This window comes from Odontesthes bonariensis, chromosome 23 (assembly GCF_027942865.1).
Source record: "Odontesthes bonariensis isolate fOdoBon6 chromosome 23, fOdoBon6.hap1, whole genome shotgun sequence".
Taxonomy (NCBI): Eukaryota; Metazoa; Chordata; class Actinopteri; order Atheriniformes; family Atherinopsidae; genus Odontesthes; species Odontesthes bonariensis.
The window spans coordinates 12,829,338-12,844,689 of NC_134528.1; positions in this window are offsets into that span (position 1 = coordinate 12,829,338).

The following is a 15,352-nucleotide window of genomic DNA, read 5'->3' on the forward strand; positions in this document are numbered from 1 at the left end:
AAAGGAATACACCTAATAATGAACATATTGTCTAGGGCACTTTAAGAAATTTGTTAAAAATAAACTTCTTATCCCATGCAGTAAAGCAAAAATTGCTCAATGTTAAAAGTCAAGACTTAGCTTAGATACAAGCCTTTTGAGCATTAACCTAGAGAGACTGTGTGAGTGGATTAGGAACTACATGAAAAATACAGCAGTGTGAGGTAGGGGCACATCTGCTCAGTATGTCACACAAGCACATGCACATATAGTGTACATGTAGAAAGATGACTCAAAGTGCAGGAGCATTTAGGGGAAAAAACGTGTTTTATTGAACTAAGAGCACGTGTCTTGCTTTACTGACATCTAAAAAGGAGAAGAAAGTCACTTGCACCTCAGCATTGTTTTGTGAATATTCTCCTACTACCAACAAGTAAATAAGGCCCAGTTAGTTGAACAGAAGCGGATGAGTATATAAACTCATAAACCTTCAGGGGGCCTCAGTTTTTTTTTTTTTTTTTCCATTTTCACCTTCTCATTCTCTGCTTTGTGTTAAAAAGTCAATTTTCTCAATCACTGATCTAAATTATTGCACAGATTAATTTGCCAACCTAATTTGTTTCACAGTAATTTAATAAATCCCCCAAAATTTCATCAGTGTTTCATTCACCTCTGAGAAAAACCTCTAATTAGAAACGCTAATGCGTGATTATTCTTTTATTTCCGGCTTGACGTAGCCAGCACGAACAAAATGCAACAAGGGAACAAGGGGATGACAGCAGATTTCAGCTTTAGAAAATTAATTTCTTATCGGTATGATTACATGAATATGAGCGTGTAATTTGTTTTTTCCTTGCTTGCATCGAGGCACCCTTTCTGGCTCGCATGAGACTGCAATTAACCTCTGGTGTTTCCTCTCAAACATGCAACACACTCTGATGTAACTATTTCTGACACATATGACGGATGGAAACCTGATCTGAACCCTGAGGGATGAGCTTTTTCAAGTCTCTGAGGGAATGCAAGGAAGCCTGTAAACGTTACACAAACACATACTGGAGCTCTATTACCTGTTAATATGAAGCCATGTTATTTATAGGAACCTCCTTTGCAGGTTAGTGATTTCTGTTGGCCAGACTGCAAAACAAAAGATGTGGCTCCTCTGTTTGTTTAGGTGGGTGGCTTATAAAAGAGATTATCATGGAAGTTCATTGTTATGATGACAGAAGCTGTGCATTCGTGCCATCTAGTGAAATCCTGCAGTATAACACACAAACTCGAGGCCATCAGCAGCAAAATTTAATCAGTAGTTCCTCCTTGTGGAAAATAAAGGTCAGTGCTGCTTTTTTGTGTGTTATTTTTCATGATTTTTTTCCCTGCCTTGATGAGCACCATTTGTAAATTTCTTGTCCCTCTTCACACACATGTATGAATCCTTTAACATATTTAAAAAATAAGCCAAAGGGGACCTTGGAGATTTAGCAATCAGCCAAGAGGCTATTTGACAAGCTGAATCAGCCTTACCAAGTTATTCTCTTCGTAGTATAATATTATTAAGTTCACAAGACAGTTTTCTGTCCAAAGATTTGCACTTACATGAAACACAAATTCCTTTATAGTACTGTCATCCAAAGAAGCCGCTTATGATAAAAAGTTATTTCAAGGAGAGTAGCAGTCCTCATTTTATGCACAAAAATAATGGAGAGTGAAATTAAGCAGGCTGCTGGAGCCTGTTTTAATGTCAGAGGTCGAAATGAAGGGCCCAAGACTAAACTCCATCTAATTTCTGCAGCGCTTTCGAAGCATTGCGCTGCTCCTGCAGCTGCGACAAAGCCACTCCACTCCTTGTTGAGATTAATAGCAGGCGCACACAGGAGGCGCACACAGGGGCCATTAATGTTCAAAAGCCACTGCCCCACCTCTTTCCCAGTAGCTACTACCCTGGGAGCCACAACTTCCATAATAGCTCCATTCTCCGAACTAATGGTGCTCACCGGCCACATGAAAAAAAACAACTTCATTTTAATTATAGGCCTTACAAGAGAGAAGAAGTGAAAGAGGGCAGCAAGGAGGCCTTTTGTGTCTTCAGGGGCAGCAAAGCACCGCTAATTCATGTCTGTGGGTGCCATTCAAGGGGGCAAGGTGTATTACAAACACATAAAATAATCAAATGCGATTAATATGTCTCAATTTGATTTGTTTTTCACTGATAAGATAATTATTGTCCTCATTCTTGAATTCTTAAGAGGTTATAAATCTGAACAAAAGTAACTGAATTCAATTGTCATCAAAAAGACATAACCTGAATTACCCCTGCATAGAAATATTAAGGTGGCCTTGAAATATGTAATAATAAGAGCAACAATACAATAACAAAATAAAAAACACAGCAATATAAAAAAGCAGCATCTCAGAAAACAACAGAATACATAGTACTGGACAAGCAACACATCATTTAACAAAGCATTTTCCAAAATGCAATGAAAAACTTCAAGAAATGTTTTTTGTTTGTTTGTTTGTTTTCCTTGTATTTTGTGTTTTTGCTGTATGTTGCCATGGTGTAACCGTACTTCATCCACTAGTGACACGTAGAAGATCATTTTAAATAAAATCTGTAATTCTAATTTTGTCATTGCTTAAGATGAACATGTTTGATTTCTTTCTGACATAAAAGGCAAAAGGACAGTTTCATCCAAAAAAACCCAGATTCAAATTTTTTTGTTGTTGTAAAACTTACTTGTTTGTTGCTATACGTCCGACTCTACTGACAGACTGCTGCTGTAGACCCCCAAGCCTGCCTCAGGAGTTGCATCGGCCTGTTCTGTAACAGAATCTGAGCAGAGATAGACGGCTAGAGTCAGCACCAACAATAGACCTCCATGATCAATTGTCAGCTGTCAGCAGATAATCTTTTTTTTTACTTTGAAGCGCTGGAAATAACAATTCAGCTCAACTTTAAACAAACCATCATTCACGTGATGATTCAAACAGCAGAGATATCTGACTACTGAGATGCTGGTACTCCTTAAACTGTACTGAACTATACGTACGATATTGTTGATAGTGATTTGCCTCAACCTTACTGATATTTGTCTTTCTTTTGGTCATTTGGTGACTGGACGAATCAGCTTGAATGCAGATTAGATGGACAAATAATAACTCATACTATATATAGTGGTAACAAACTGAAAGGTAAATAGAAAATAAATGTATCAAATTAAAAGCACACCTATAGCACTACTGCTTAAAATTTTTGTGCCATCTGACACCTACAGAGGGCTAGTTGAGACAGTTAGACCACTGAGCATCCCTTAAACCTGAAACCGGAGAAGCACCTCTTAAAGAGAGTCACTTGCAATCAAAACGCCTCCATTTAATTACAACACACAGGAAATTACCGAGTGAATGGGTCAGGTGCTGATAAGAGGCTGAGCCCCGGGGCTGATGGCTCCTGAAACCCGAGGAGCCCCAATCTCAAAGCTGAATTATCACAAAAGGCCAAGTCTGGAAGTCTGACAATCTGATTGTACTGTCATCCAGATTCATAATTAATATATTTATCGAATTAATCGCTGAAAAGAACCCTGGCCTCCTTAACAGTAGGCAGATTCATTTGCCCATGGCTCGGCTTACCCCTAATAACAGTGTTGTCAGTGAAATAGGCCCAGAAAGAGCCAATGCCCCAGACCTCATGACAGACAAATTGCTCATCTGTGTAGAGATGATATGAGGAATTCAGGGAGTAGAGTAAAGAAAAATGTCATTGTTTGGTGACAACCACAATTGTACCCTTGTTTCAGATTGTGAGCCCCAAGTTGGAGGGACATGAAAGAGGCAATAACTGTTTTGGAGAGGGCTTAAAAATACCCAGTGTTATAGCTCTGGTTTAACAAATCACTCGTCAAAGGGGCTGTAGCTGTCACATGTTGTTCAAGAGAAGAAGATTGTTCACAGTGTGGTGTTTGGCTACCTAAATGAAAATGCACCAGTATTATATACAGTGAATTGTAACAAGAAAATATATTCACCTCCACAGGCTTTAAAATCTACAAAACAAATCTTTTAGTAATAAATAAAATGTTTATTATCATTATTATTATTAGTTTATTATTATTGTTTATTATCATTATTCACCTGGATCCATGAGCTGACACAGATATGTATCTTGCAGCGAGTGAGAAAATATAGGGTTGTGTTTGATCCTGGAGAAAATGTTCTTTATTATCTCTTCCTTTGTATGTGTGGTTATTTCGTGTAGGTCTCCTAAAAAGTTAAATAATCTGAAATAATTTGTGCCTACTTGTTAAAACATTACACCAAATATTCTTTAAAGAAAACTGTTCAAATACTTTGATGGTAGTATATTTTGAATTGAAACCACATTCTTGTCTCGACCACATTTCACTTAGTGATACAAAAATTGCTTTGACATTCAAAACTTCTACATTTTGGATCAGTCTTTGTTTTATGATGTGCTGTTTTTCTTCTGAGGTTATTTTTGCCTTGTTCTAAGAGTTGAAGAAGACCAGATGATTTTTTTTCTTTTTCTTTTTATATTAATTTATTATTTCCTTTTAACAATGTCCAGACACATGACTGTAAACATTTTTTTTGTGGGGTCTCATAAAACAACAAATTGCTGGTGGCACAGATGTTTGTTTGTGTATTTTTGCAACTGCTAACAGTCTGCAGTGTACTGTGAATGTTAAAATGGAATGTCCTAAAATCATTCTACAGAACATTGGTTCTGTTCTCATTCATGCACCTGCTCAGTTCCAGAACCATGGACCTGTTATTAACTGATGCATTTCAGCAATTCCACCAGTTCCCCCATTCCAGTCGTACAAGTTGCTTGCATCAAATTGTTACTTTGAATACTTATAATTCAAAGTAATCAGCAGGTAAGTATAAAAATACTTACTCTCATAACTCATTCTTACCTGAAAAAGAAAGATGTATAAAAGTTTATTGTATATTACAGGGTTCAGGTTATTAAAAGCCTTTTTATATTCGCAGGCCAGACTGACAAAAGTGTCTTAGACCTCATAGGATAAAATATACAGTACCTATTTTAAAAAAAATCTCTGAGATCAGGTTGGCTGAAGGCAGTAGCTCCCAAATAATTAAAGTTTGTAGTTTTAACCACAACAAAAGCTATTACCAAACCATTTTGGGGAACAATACATTATTTTCCATGTACTCAACCATCGCTTCTCTTCCTCCTTTTACTGTATTAAGCCTGCTCAACTTTGTTGAACCCAAACTTAAACCTAGCTGTTGTGTCAGGTTTTGAGGGTTCCGAGGCTCCTACAAACTCAAGAGGTGTTGTAAGACTATGACCCACTAAGGGCTTATGCTGCACAACTGTTTACCTGTAATGGCTGACCTTTTCATCATCAGGCCTTCTCTTATTGGTCCAGTTATAATGGAACCCAATCTGAACATTTTTTTGTGTTACATTCTACTTCATCCACAATTACTTATTCATGGCATCATGATTACAGTATTACTGTTTTCAAAAATTTTTGTTATATATTATTTAGTTTTAGATATGAACAAGTCACATCAAAAGTCATTTTGTATGTTTTCATATTCATTGAATATTGATGTTTTAATTTAACAACATATTTTGACTAAATTTGACTAAACAAATCCATTTGTCATTGACTGTCCAATCACTTTTTTGCAAGAGTTTAATTTGCTGTAGCTCAGAATGCTCTCTTTGATGTCATCGTATAGTGATGTCACCAAGAAGTGATGTCACCAAGAAGTGATGTCACCAAGAAGTGATGTCATCCAAAATTATGTCAGTAGCTTTATGATGTCATCAAAGAGAATTCTAGGTTCTGTAAGTAAAGCCATTTGTTAGCCTAGAAATCTAGATTTGGCTTTGGCAGCGACTCTAGAAAATTTAGATATACAGTTTTCTTTGCGAGACAAACAGATAACTGCACTTAAGTTTTTTCCTATTATAACCACATTTTGGATTTATTGATGACAAGAAAGTATACAGTAGATATACCAAACTACTCGCGAGGAAGATTATAATTCACATTATATACAACACAAACAAACACTTTTGCTAGTTAGTAGAGTTATATTGTATCCACAATGACTCAACAACCAAAGAAGCGTACTGCCCCCATCACACTCTCTAGTGTCTGGTTTGAGAACAGGGGCCTTCGAAAAGAGATGGATGCTCTCAACAACAGCAAAAGTTGTACTGAGAAAGAAAACAATGACCTTAAAAAGACAATTGTGGACCTTCACGGACAAATTGAGAAATTAGGTAAAAAGAAAGTTCAGATACAAAACAAGGTGCTGTCAAGCGAGATTGAGGTCCTTAACCATGACCTTGAGTTTCTGCAAAATAAAAATCAAGCCCAGTCCAAAGACATTGAGACCTTCAACTTCATGACCAAACAATCTCTGAGGAAATACAAAGAATTGGAAAATGAGAAAATGACCCTGGAACAACACCTAAGACAAGTGATCCTGACAAGCAAGGCAGAGAAAGAGGCAATGCATCGTCAGAATGAAGCTCTGCAAAGGCAAGTGATCCAGCCTAACGAAAACCTACAAGATCAAAAAATATTTCTTGATACCTACAATGAAGTTCAACAGAAAAACCGGGATTTAAAACAGTCCATGAGTAAGCTAGAGGTTAAGTTTAAAGAAGAAAAAGACTTCATGACGCAGCAAATTGAAACTCTGCAAAACGACTTTGATCACACAAACAAGATCCTGCAAGAGTTCAAAGTACTTGAGCAGAACTATCATGAAATTAAGCAGGAAAATGTGAAGCTAAAGTTAAAGTTGGATGATGAAGAAAGAAAAGTGAGAGAACAGAACAAAGCTCTGGAAGAACAAGCACAAAAACTACAAAATGCTTCAGGAAAATCCAGGGACTTGGAAAACGAACATACTATTATGATTAAAAAATATGAGTCGTTGCACCAACAAAAAGACTCCCTGTGTGAACAACTTGACCAGGTCAACAAGCAACTATGTGACAGCAGAGAAGACATTGCCAAACAAGATGAACTCCTTCAACAATTTCACAATGGCAATAAACAGTTGCCTGATAGGAAAGGAGACATTGGTAAAAAACATGAACTCATTGAAAACAAAGCTCAAGATCTTGAAAAAGTTTTGAAAGAGAAAGAGAAAGAAAACAATGACCTTAAAAAGACAATTGTGGACCTTCACGGACAAATTGAGAAATTGAGTAAAAAGAAAGTTCAGATACAAAACAAGGTGCTGTCAAGCGAGAATGAGGTCCTTAACCATGACCTTGAGGTCCTTAACCATGACCTTGAGGTCCTTAACCATGACCTTGAGTTTCTGCAAAATAAAAATCAAGCCCAGTCCAAAGACATTGAGACCTTCAACTTCATGACCAAACAATCTCTGAGGAAATACAAAGAATTGGAAAATGAGAAAATGACCCTGGAACAACACCTAAGACAAGTGATCCTGACAAGCGAGGCAGAGAAAGAGGCAATGCATCGTCAGAATGAAGCTCTGCAAAGGCAAGTGATCCAGCTTAACGAAAACCTTCAAGATCAAAAAAAATTTCTTGATACCTACAATGAAGTTCAACAGAAAAACCGGGATTTAAAACAGTCCATGAGTAAGCTAGAGGTTAAGTTTAAAGAAGAAAAAGACTTCATGACGCAGCAAATTGAAACTCTGCAAAACGACTTTGATCACACAAACAAGATCCTGCAAGAGCTCAAAGTACTTGAGCAGAACTATCATGAAATTAAGCAGGAAAATGTGAAGCTAAAGTTAAAGTTGGATGATGAAGAAAGAAAAGTGAGAGAACAGAACAAAGCTCTGGAAGAACAAGCACAAAAACTACAAAATGCTTCAGGAAAATCCAGGGACTTGGAAAACGAACATATTATTATGACTAAAGAATATGAGTCGTTGCACCAACAAAAAAACTCCCTGTGTGAACAACTTGACCAGGTCAACAAGCAACTATGTGACAGCAGAGAAGACATTGCCAAACAAGATGAACTCCTTCAACAATTTCACAATGGCAATAAACAGTTGCCTGATAGGAAAAGAGACATTGGTAAAAAACATGAACTCATTGAAAACAAAGCTGAAGATCTTGAAAAAGTTTTGAAAGAGATGAAAGCACTGGAGGATAAATACGGTATGATATATATAAAAAACAAGTCACTGCAACAAGAAATTCTGAGCCTGGAGATTCAAAGCAAAGAAGCCATTGCGAAAAAAGACGAGCTTCTTCAACACAAAGCTCAAGAGCTCCAGCGTATTTCAGAAAATTTGAAAAGCTTTGAAGATAAATATGGTATGGTGAATTTAAAAAACGAGTCTCTGAACCACCAAATTGAGTTCCTTGAGAAAAAATCGGACATTCAGCTGCGAGCCAGTGAAATGGCCATGAGAGAAAAGGCTGAGGCCCTGAAGGAAAGAAGTCAAAGGCTCCAGTGTGTTTTGGTGGAGCTAAAAGACATTCAGCAAGTTCGGACATCCTTGGAACAACAAATCAAAGTCTTGGAGCAAGATAAACAGGGGCTCAGCAAAAATTTGGATGAAGCCCTGACCACCATTAAAAATACTGATGAGGCCCACCAACAAGCAATACTGAAGCTCCAAGTTTTTAATACCAAGCTCGAAAGCACTGGACAAAACAACGATGAAGTGCAAAGTGAAAAGGAGTCTTTGCAACAGCAAAATAGAGCATTACAAAGCCAGCTTGAAGAGGTAAACGAAAGGTTGCTCATCTTCGAAGAAGCTAAGGAAAGAAAGAAGAATTCACTACCAAAGCGGATTAGAAGATTTTTCAAGGTCTAACATCAATGATATTAAAGGCCAAGACAAAAAAAGGAACAAATTTAAACCAATGCACATTGTAAAAATTTTTAAATAAAAATATTAAACTCAAAACTATATTCTATTCCTGTTTTTGTTTATCTATAATCTGTCTTCATGTTTTTTCAAGGTCTAACATCAATGATATTACAGGCCAAGACAAAAAAAGGAACAAGTTTAAACCAATGCACATTGTAAAAAAATTTAAATAAAAATATTAAACTCAAAACTATATTCTATTCATGTTTTTGTTTACCTATAATCTGTCTTCATGTTTTTTCAAGGTCTAACATCAATGATATTACAGGCCAAGACAAAAAAAGGAACAAATTTAAACCAATGCACATTGTAAAAAAATTTAAATAAAAATATTAAACTCAAAACTATATTCTATTCATGTTTTTGTTTATCTATAATCTGTCTTCATGTTTTTTCAAGGTCTAACATCAATGATATTACAGGCCAAGGCAAAAAAAGGAACAAATTTAAACCAATGCACATTGTAAACATTTTTAAATAAAAATATTAAACTCAAAACTATATTCTATTCATGTTTTTGTTTATCTATAATCTGTCTTCATGTTTTATATATAATCGTCTTCAATGTTTGGCTGTAGATCATTTAGAAAGAGAAAAAACAACCATGTACCCTTTAGTGGCTGTGGCTCAGTGGTGAGAGTAGGTCTACCAATAACCTAAAGTTTGGTGGTTCAATTCCCAATCTCAACAGTCAAAGATTGGTGAACTGACATCTGGAGGGGTGGCGGTTCACCATATCCTCCTTGCCATGGCCAAGATGCCCATGAGCAAGGCACTATATCCCCCCAACATCTGCTCCCCGGGCTGTGAATGGCTGCCCACCGCTCCAGTGAATATGACATCTGTCTCCATGAGTGTGTGACATGTGCGTGTTCAACAGGGTGAAATGCAAAGGAGTAATTTCATGTATCTCTCGACATGACAACAAAGTTTTAACTTACAACTTAAAGATCAGTGAATTTGGTTATTACTGAAGCATTTCCAGCCTTTAACTTGCAAGCAAAGTTGTTTGGACGAATGACATAATGACGAGAAGGGACAAAAGCTTTGCACGAGTTGGATCTTTACATTTCTGGAACACTTAATATTTTGTACATCATGTCGATAAGGATTATCCCAGAACCTGAGTCTAGACAGATACCAAATGACTGATTACTTGTGGCCAGATCTATTCTTTTCTCTGAAAATGAGTGGATAACTGATTTGTAGAAAATTCAACAAGCTTTAGTGAGACTGAGCAATGCAATTGTCCTTTGAATGAGCAAAATAGGTTTAAACAAAAAATCCTTGCTGAGGACAGAACCTTGCCACGTAAGTCCAAAATACAATAGATTTCCAGAAATAATTATAGTTCTATCTGGAAATTTGCCTGTTAAAGCACTTTTAGCTCCACTCATAGCGGGCTCTAAAAAGGTTAAAAATGTGTATCTCAAAAACATAAAACACAAACACACACATATTATTAGTTCTGTTATGGGTATATGAGAGCATATGGAAACCGAGATCCTAACCAGGTTTGGGATTTAACTATCTACAATGAATTTCATATGACACACTGAAAACCTAAACTACATAGCTATACTACACAAAGGAGACTGTCCTTCTTTCAAATCCAGCCCCATAGGTCATGGCCAAAAATACCTATATTTATGTTACAAAAATATCTGAGATCTTGTGGTTGTGAGAGCTGCTGCATGGGAATTGTAAGAATGACGTATATGAAGGAAATGGTTGTGTTGTAAAATGCATTTTTTCAACCCTAAACACAACTAGACTTAACCAAAAGATGTTATTGCCAAAATCCAACCGAGTAGTGACAAAAGAGTTTCAATGAAGTGTTGTTGTGTTTTTGACTGAACGTAACTCAGAGGGGAAAAAATATTTGTCATAATACTGGTCTTCAATGCACTTATTGAACACATGAGTGGTTAACAGCCTGCTTGCAGGTCTATTCATCTCTTTCATTTATTATTTTAATGAAGACAGCTTTTTTGCTCTCCGATTGTATGAGCTGAAATGAGAGAAATAAATAAAACTCAAACCTGTTCACATCCTTATTTTAAAATTCCAAAATGACTGATTTTGTGTTAGAAGAATAGAATATTTTTAATAGACTAGGCGTCTATATACATTGTGTTGCTGCATGTTCTGTAGGAACCAATAACAAATTGGACACATGGCAATTGGGGCCCCTTTTGTTTCAAGTATTCCCATCTGGGCCCCTGAAAAACATTAAAAAAGGACATAATAATTCGTCAACAGCTTGAGTCATTCAAAAATGACTGGGGAGCTGTAATCATACAATAAATGTCTAAGACATTTACAGGGCAAACACATTCATTGTTTATATTGCAAACTGATCAAATGCAGCTCCGTGTCTTATAAGTCAAATCTAGTCTCTCTTTAACCCCCACTTACCTAAGGGATATACCAAATATCACACATATAATTCTGGAAAGAGCCCATTTATCTGTACAGATCTAAATCCTAAAGAAGAGCTGATAGATGCATTTTAGGTTAACACCACTTTCCTCACAACACATTTAGTCTCTACAATGAAAGGTAGATGCAGGATCCTGAACATCAAACATACATCGCAAAGGTTCTTCTCATGGGCAAACTGAAGTACCTTGGTAAAACATCAAACAGGGAGCCACAACAGTTTCTACTGGAGATTAAACAGTCCAATAGCACTTTGCTAGATTCGTAACATAAACCCAGCAAATGAACATGCTTCAAAATGAAATTAAGTCTTCTTTTACTGGGATTGTGGTGTACACACAAGTTTTTGACACAAAATTTCCAGCTTTGAGTGATGTTTAGGACACAGCTTGTTCTAATTTTGCATCCAGTTAAAGACTTCCACGTGTTTGTGGAGAGACGGACACAGTCCAGGTCATTCATGACCATAAATAAATTCAAACAAAAACACCAGCAGAACAGGTAAAGAATGATGGACCAATGGAGTTGACTAATTACAGCAGAGTGGACATTTTGTGTGTGTGTGTGTGCGTGTGTGTGTCCCTTGATTCTGTTTTTAAAGGATAAAAATAAACATAATGCAATAAATAGCATTTTGTTAGCTGTTTTATAGGGACTTTAATAGGTAAAAGGTCTTGTGTCTATTTAGTAGCTGTGATATAGCAGTTTGTGTTTTTTAGCCAATTACTACTTTCAATTTTTTTGGCCTAGTTAGAAATCAGTAATACTCCCCAAACTTGGCACAAGATACACTAATAGTCATGAAAATAAAAGCTGCATTCCTGATGGAACTCGCAAAGTCCAGAATGCTGTAGAAAAGATTTTATTTGAAACCGAATCAGTTTGGATTCATTTCATCCTGTAAGGCCCGAGGAAACAAGTGTGAGCAGTTTCTCTTCAGTCCTCTCTTGTTTATTCTGTGATAATGTTGTTTTAACATGTTGTCCTCAGTACCACTTATGGAGTTGGTATTTATGCTGTCCATCAGCAGAGAGTTGAGGTACTTTTCCACAACAAGAGTCTGGCTGGTTTAGCTCGGCACGCTAAATGGACTTACTCCTCAGTGCAAACAACTGCACCAGGTAGGTGGCACGTTTCAGTAAAGCTTCCCTGCATCAATTAACTTCCATAGAGGGCTCTTTCTATAATTGCGAGCTATTAAAATATGCAGCACGAGGGGTTCGATGCTATTTTCAAACATGATGAAATGGCAGCAAGGTCTCCTCTCACATCCAGTGATAATTGAACAATTAAACTTTAGCGGTCTAACTACCCCTTCATATGGCAAAACTAATTACAGAAGCAGACCAGTCACAAAAATGGCTGATGGGGTCAATCCCAGAACTGTTTTTCCAGAACATAACACATATATTTGTCTATTTTTAGCACAGATTTAATCTGGTTTATTCTATTAGGGAAATTACTAATTGTCTGCATTGTAAGTCATTTTGCTTGCAGCACTCCAGCAAAAAAAGAAAAAAACACTTTCAAATGGGTTATTTCACCTCATCCACACATGTAAATTTTGAAAGGATATTTTTAGTTCCCACAACTTTTCAGGTGAAACTGTCCTAATTATACAGCCTATGAATATTTTCAGACAATTTAAATCAGGTCATCAAGTTGAAACCCTCATTTATCATCTTGATTAGACAAGTTTTAAATCACTCCGTTTGATTGGGGCAGTTAAGCTCTTTATACTCTTCACTGTAAAATGCTCATTTTCTCTGAAAGGAATGGGCATGAATCCTCAGAGAGCATATGGAGAATCTCTCATATTAATAATTCAGAGGAAATGAGCAAAAATTAGTGAGCAGAGCATCAGTGATGTCATGTGGCCATTACTTCTGCAGATGAGTTATTTGATTTGATAGATTAAAAATGCAAATATCATTGGCATGAATATTCTTCTTTTTTACAGTATCATCTACTGGTACATGGCAGCATAATTATGACAAAGAAATTCATATTTCCATCATTCTCCAGTTCATGGGGTTTTTCTCTTTGTATGCTGTGAATGACCCATGCAATAAGCCCCCAAGTATGAACTCTGATGTCTAATTACACTTAAGAGGTGACCTGACCACACTCCTCACACTCTCTGGAGCTCTTCAGGTGCATTAGGTGAAAATGACATTAACTCAGACAATGGACACAAGGCTTCAGGGGCCACTTGAAGGATACAGTAGATGTGAAGAGGGTTCAGATTTTAGCCCATAACAAATGACTGAAGATAACAGCATGTGTTTTCTGGCAATATGCATAATAACTGTAATCAAAGGCCAATTTTTGTGCAAAATACTTTGGTATTTGGTGTGACAAATTCTTAAAGGAACATTAAATATGAAAGGGAAAGGTTTGTGCAAGACTGACGATCCTCGCATGGCAGTGTTTGACACCATAAGCTCCTCCTTTGGACAGTCAGAGATGAGATAGATCATGAATTTGATATCAATACTGACTGAAAACCAAATTATTGGAGCACAGAGCACATCTAATATATAAACATGGCTGCTCACACACATAAGTCATTTGCAAGTTCCAATACAAGTTGATTATATGTGTTGATACATCAAGGCAAGATGAAAATGATTGGAAATGTATCACGAGGTGGTGATTGTAGACAATATTAAACTGCACAAAGACACTTTTGTTCTCAAATTCCTGCTGCAGTTCAGCCAGTATTGCCTCTGCTTTAATTTAATATCTACTTATTTTACTCCATTGTGTGGGTTTTATTGAGGTTGTGCCTGCTTTATCACCCCAATCTAAACCAGAAGTGAAGGTCAGGACAAGCAGAGTGCCTTTGTTTATTGGCTTCCATTGAGCCCATATGAGCTGATTTGGATATCTGCTCTTGATACTAAGCTCTTTCATAGTATTTTGTGCTGTCCGGATATTGTTTATCACCACACGGAGATATTCACCGTGTATTTACTGCTACATTAAATATTCTTCATCATTTTTGTAATATCCTCTTAGTAGGCTCATGCAGGATGTGAGAATCCTGTAAGATGTGCCAGAAAACCCTTTATGACTATCTGTGAGTTTGGATCAAAAACACACACCACAGTACATAACTCATCTCCATCCTCTCACATGCTAGAGCAAGTAAAATATATTTTTTAAAAAGTTACATTTCGAAAAAGATTTAACTCTATGTATAGATAAAAACAGAATGCAATTTGAAAATCTTATAAAAACAATTAAAAAAAAGTTTTTTTTAAAATTTAACATTTTGCTATTTCATGACCATATGAGCTAATCTTGAATTTGATGACAGCAGCACCTCCCAAAAAAAAGGTGGGATGGGGGCAATGAAAGGACTAAAAAGTAACAGTTATGTTACATAAATATGTTTCCACTATTTATGTTAATTGTCACCAGATGAGTAACAGGCAAAGTCCCTGAAGTATAGATGGGCCGAGGATCAGCGATCTGCAAAAAAACTGCATCTAACAATTGTGGCGCAGTCAGAACATTGCTCCTCAATGTACAATTGCACACTCTGAATATTCAATCTTTCATGATACATAATATCATCAATAGACTCTGCAAGGGACAGCAAAAAGTCAATACTGAAACCCCAGCCATAGTCTTCAGGCCTTCAGATGACAAGTGTGCAGCACTTGTTTTCTGTCTCTGGGTTACATATTTCACCCAAATTATATTGGTAATCCTTTAACTGCATTACTTCTTATATTCTAAATGTTGCTGAATGCAGTTGAATCTTTGATTTATTTTTTTAATGTGACTCATAATGCCTGTGTGGCTCATTTTAGGTAATATTTGCTATTATTCGGGTTGTTTACACATGTAACCTGCATGAACTCCATGAAACTGTGAGGTACCAGTATCCATTGTTGGCTTGTTATTTTCCATACAAAGAAGATTTTGCAGCTAAAAATTCTAAGCTGTTATGAATTTCAAAATCAATGTTCTGCTTTTTCTGGAGCTTTTCATCACACCACACAATATTAATGTGCAATTCTAGATCTCAAAA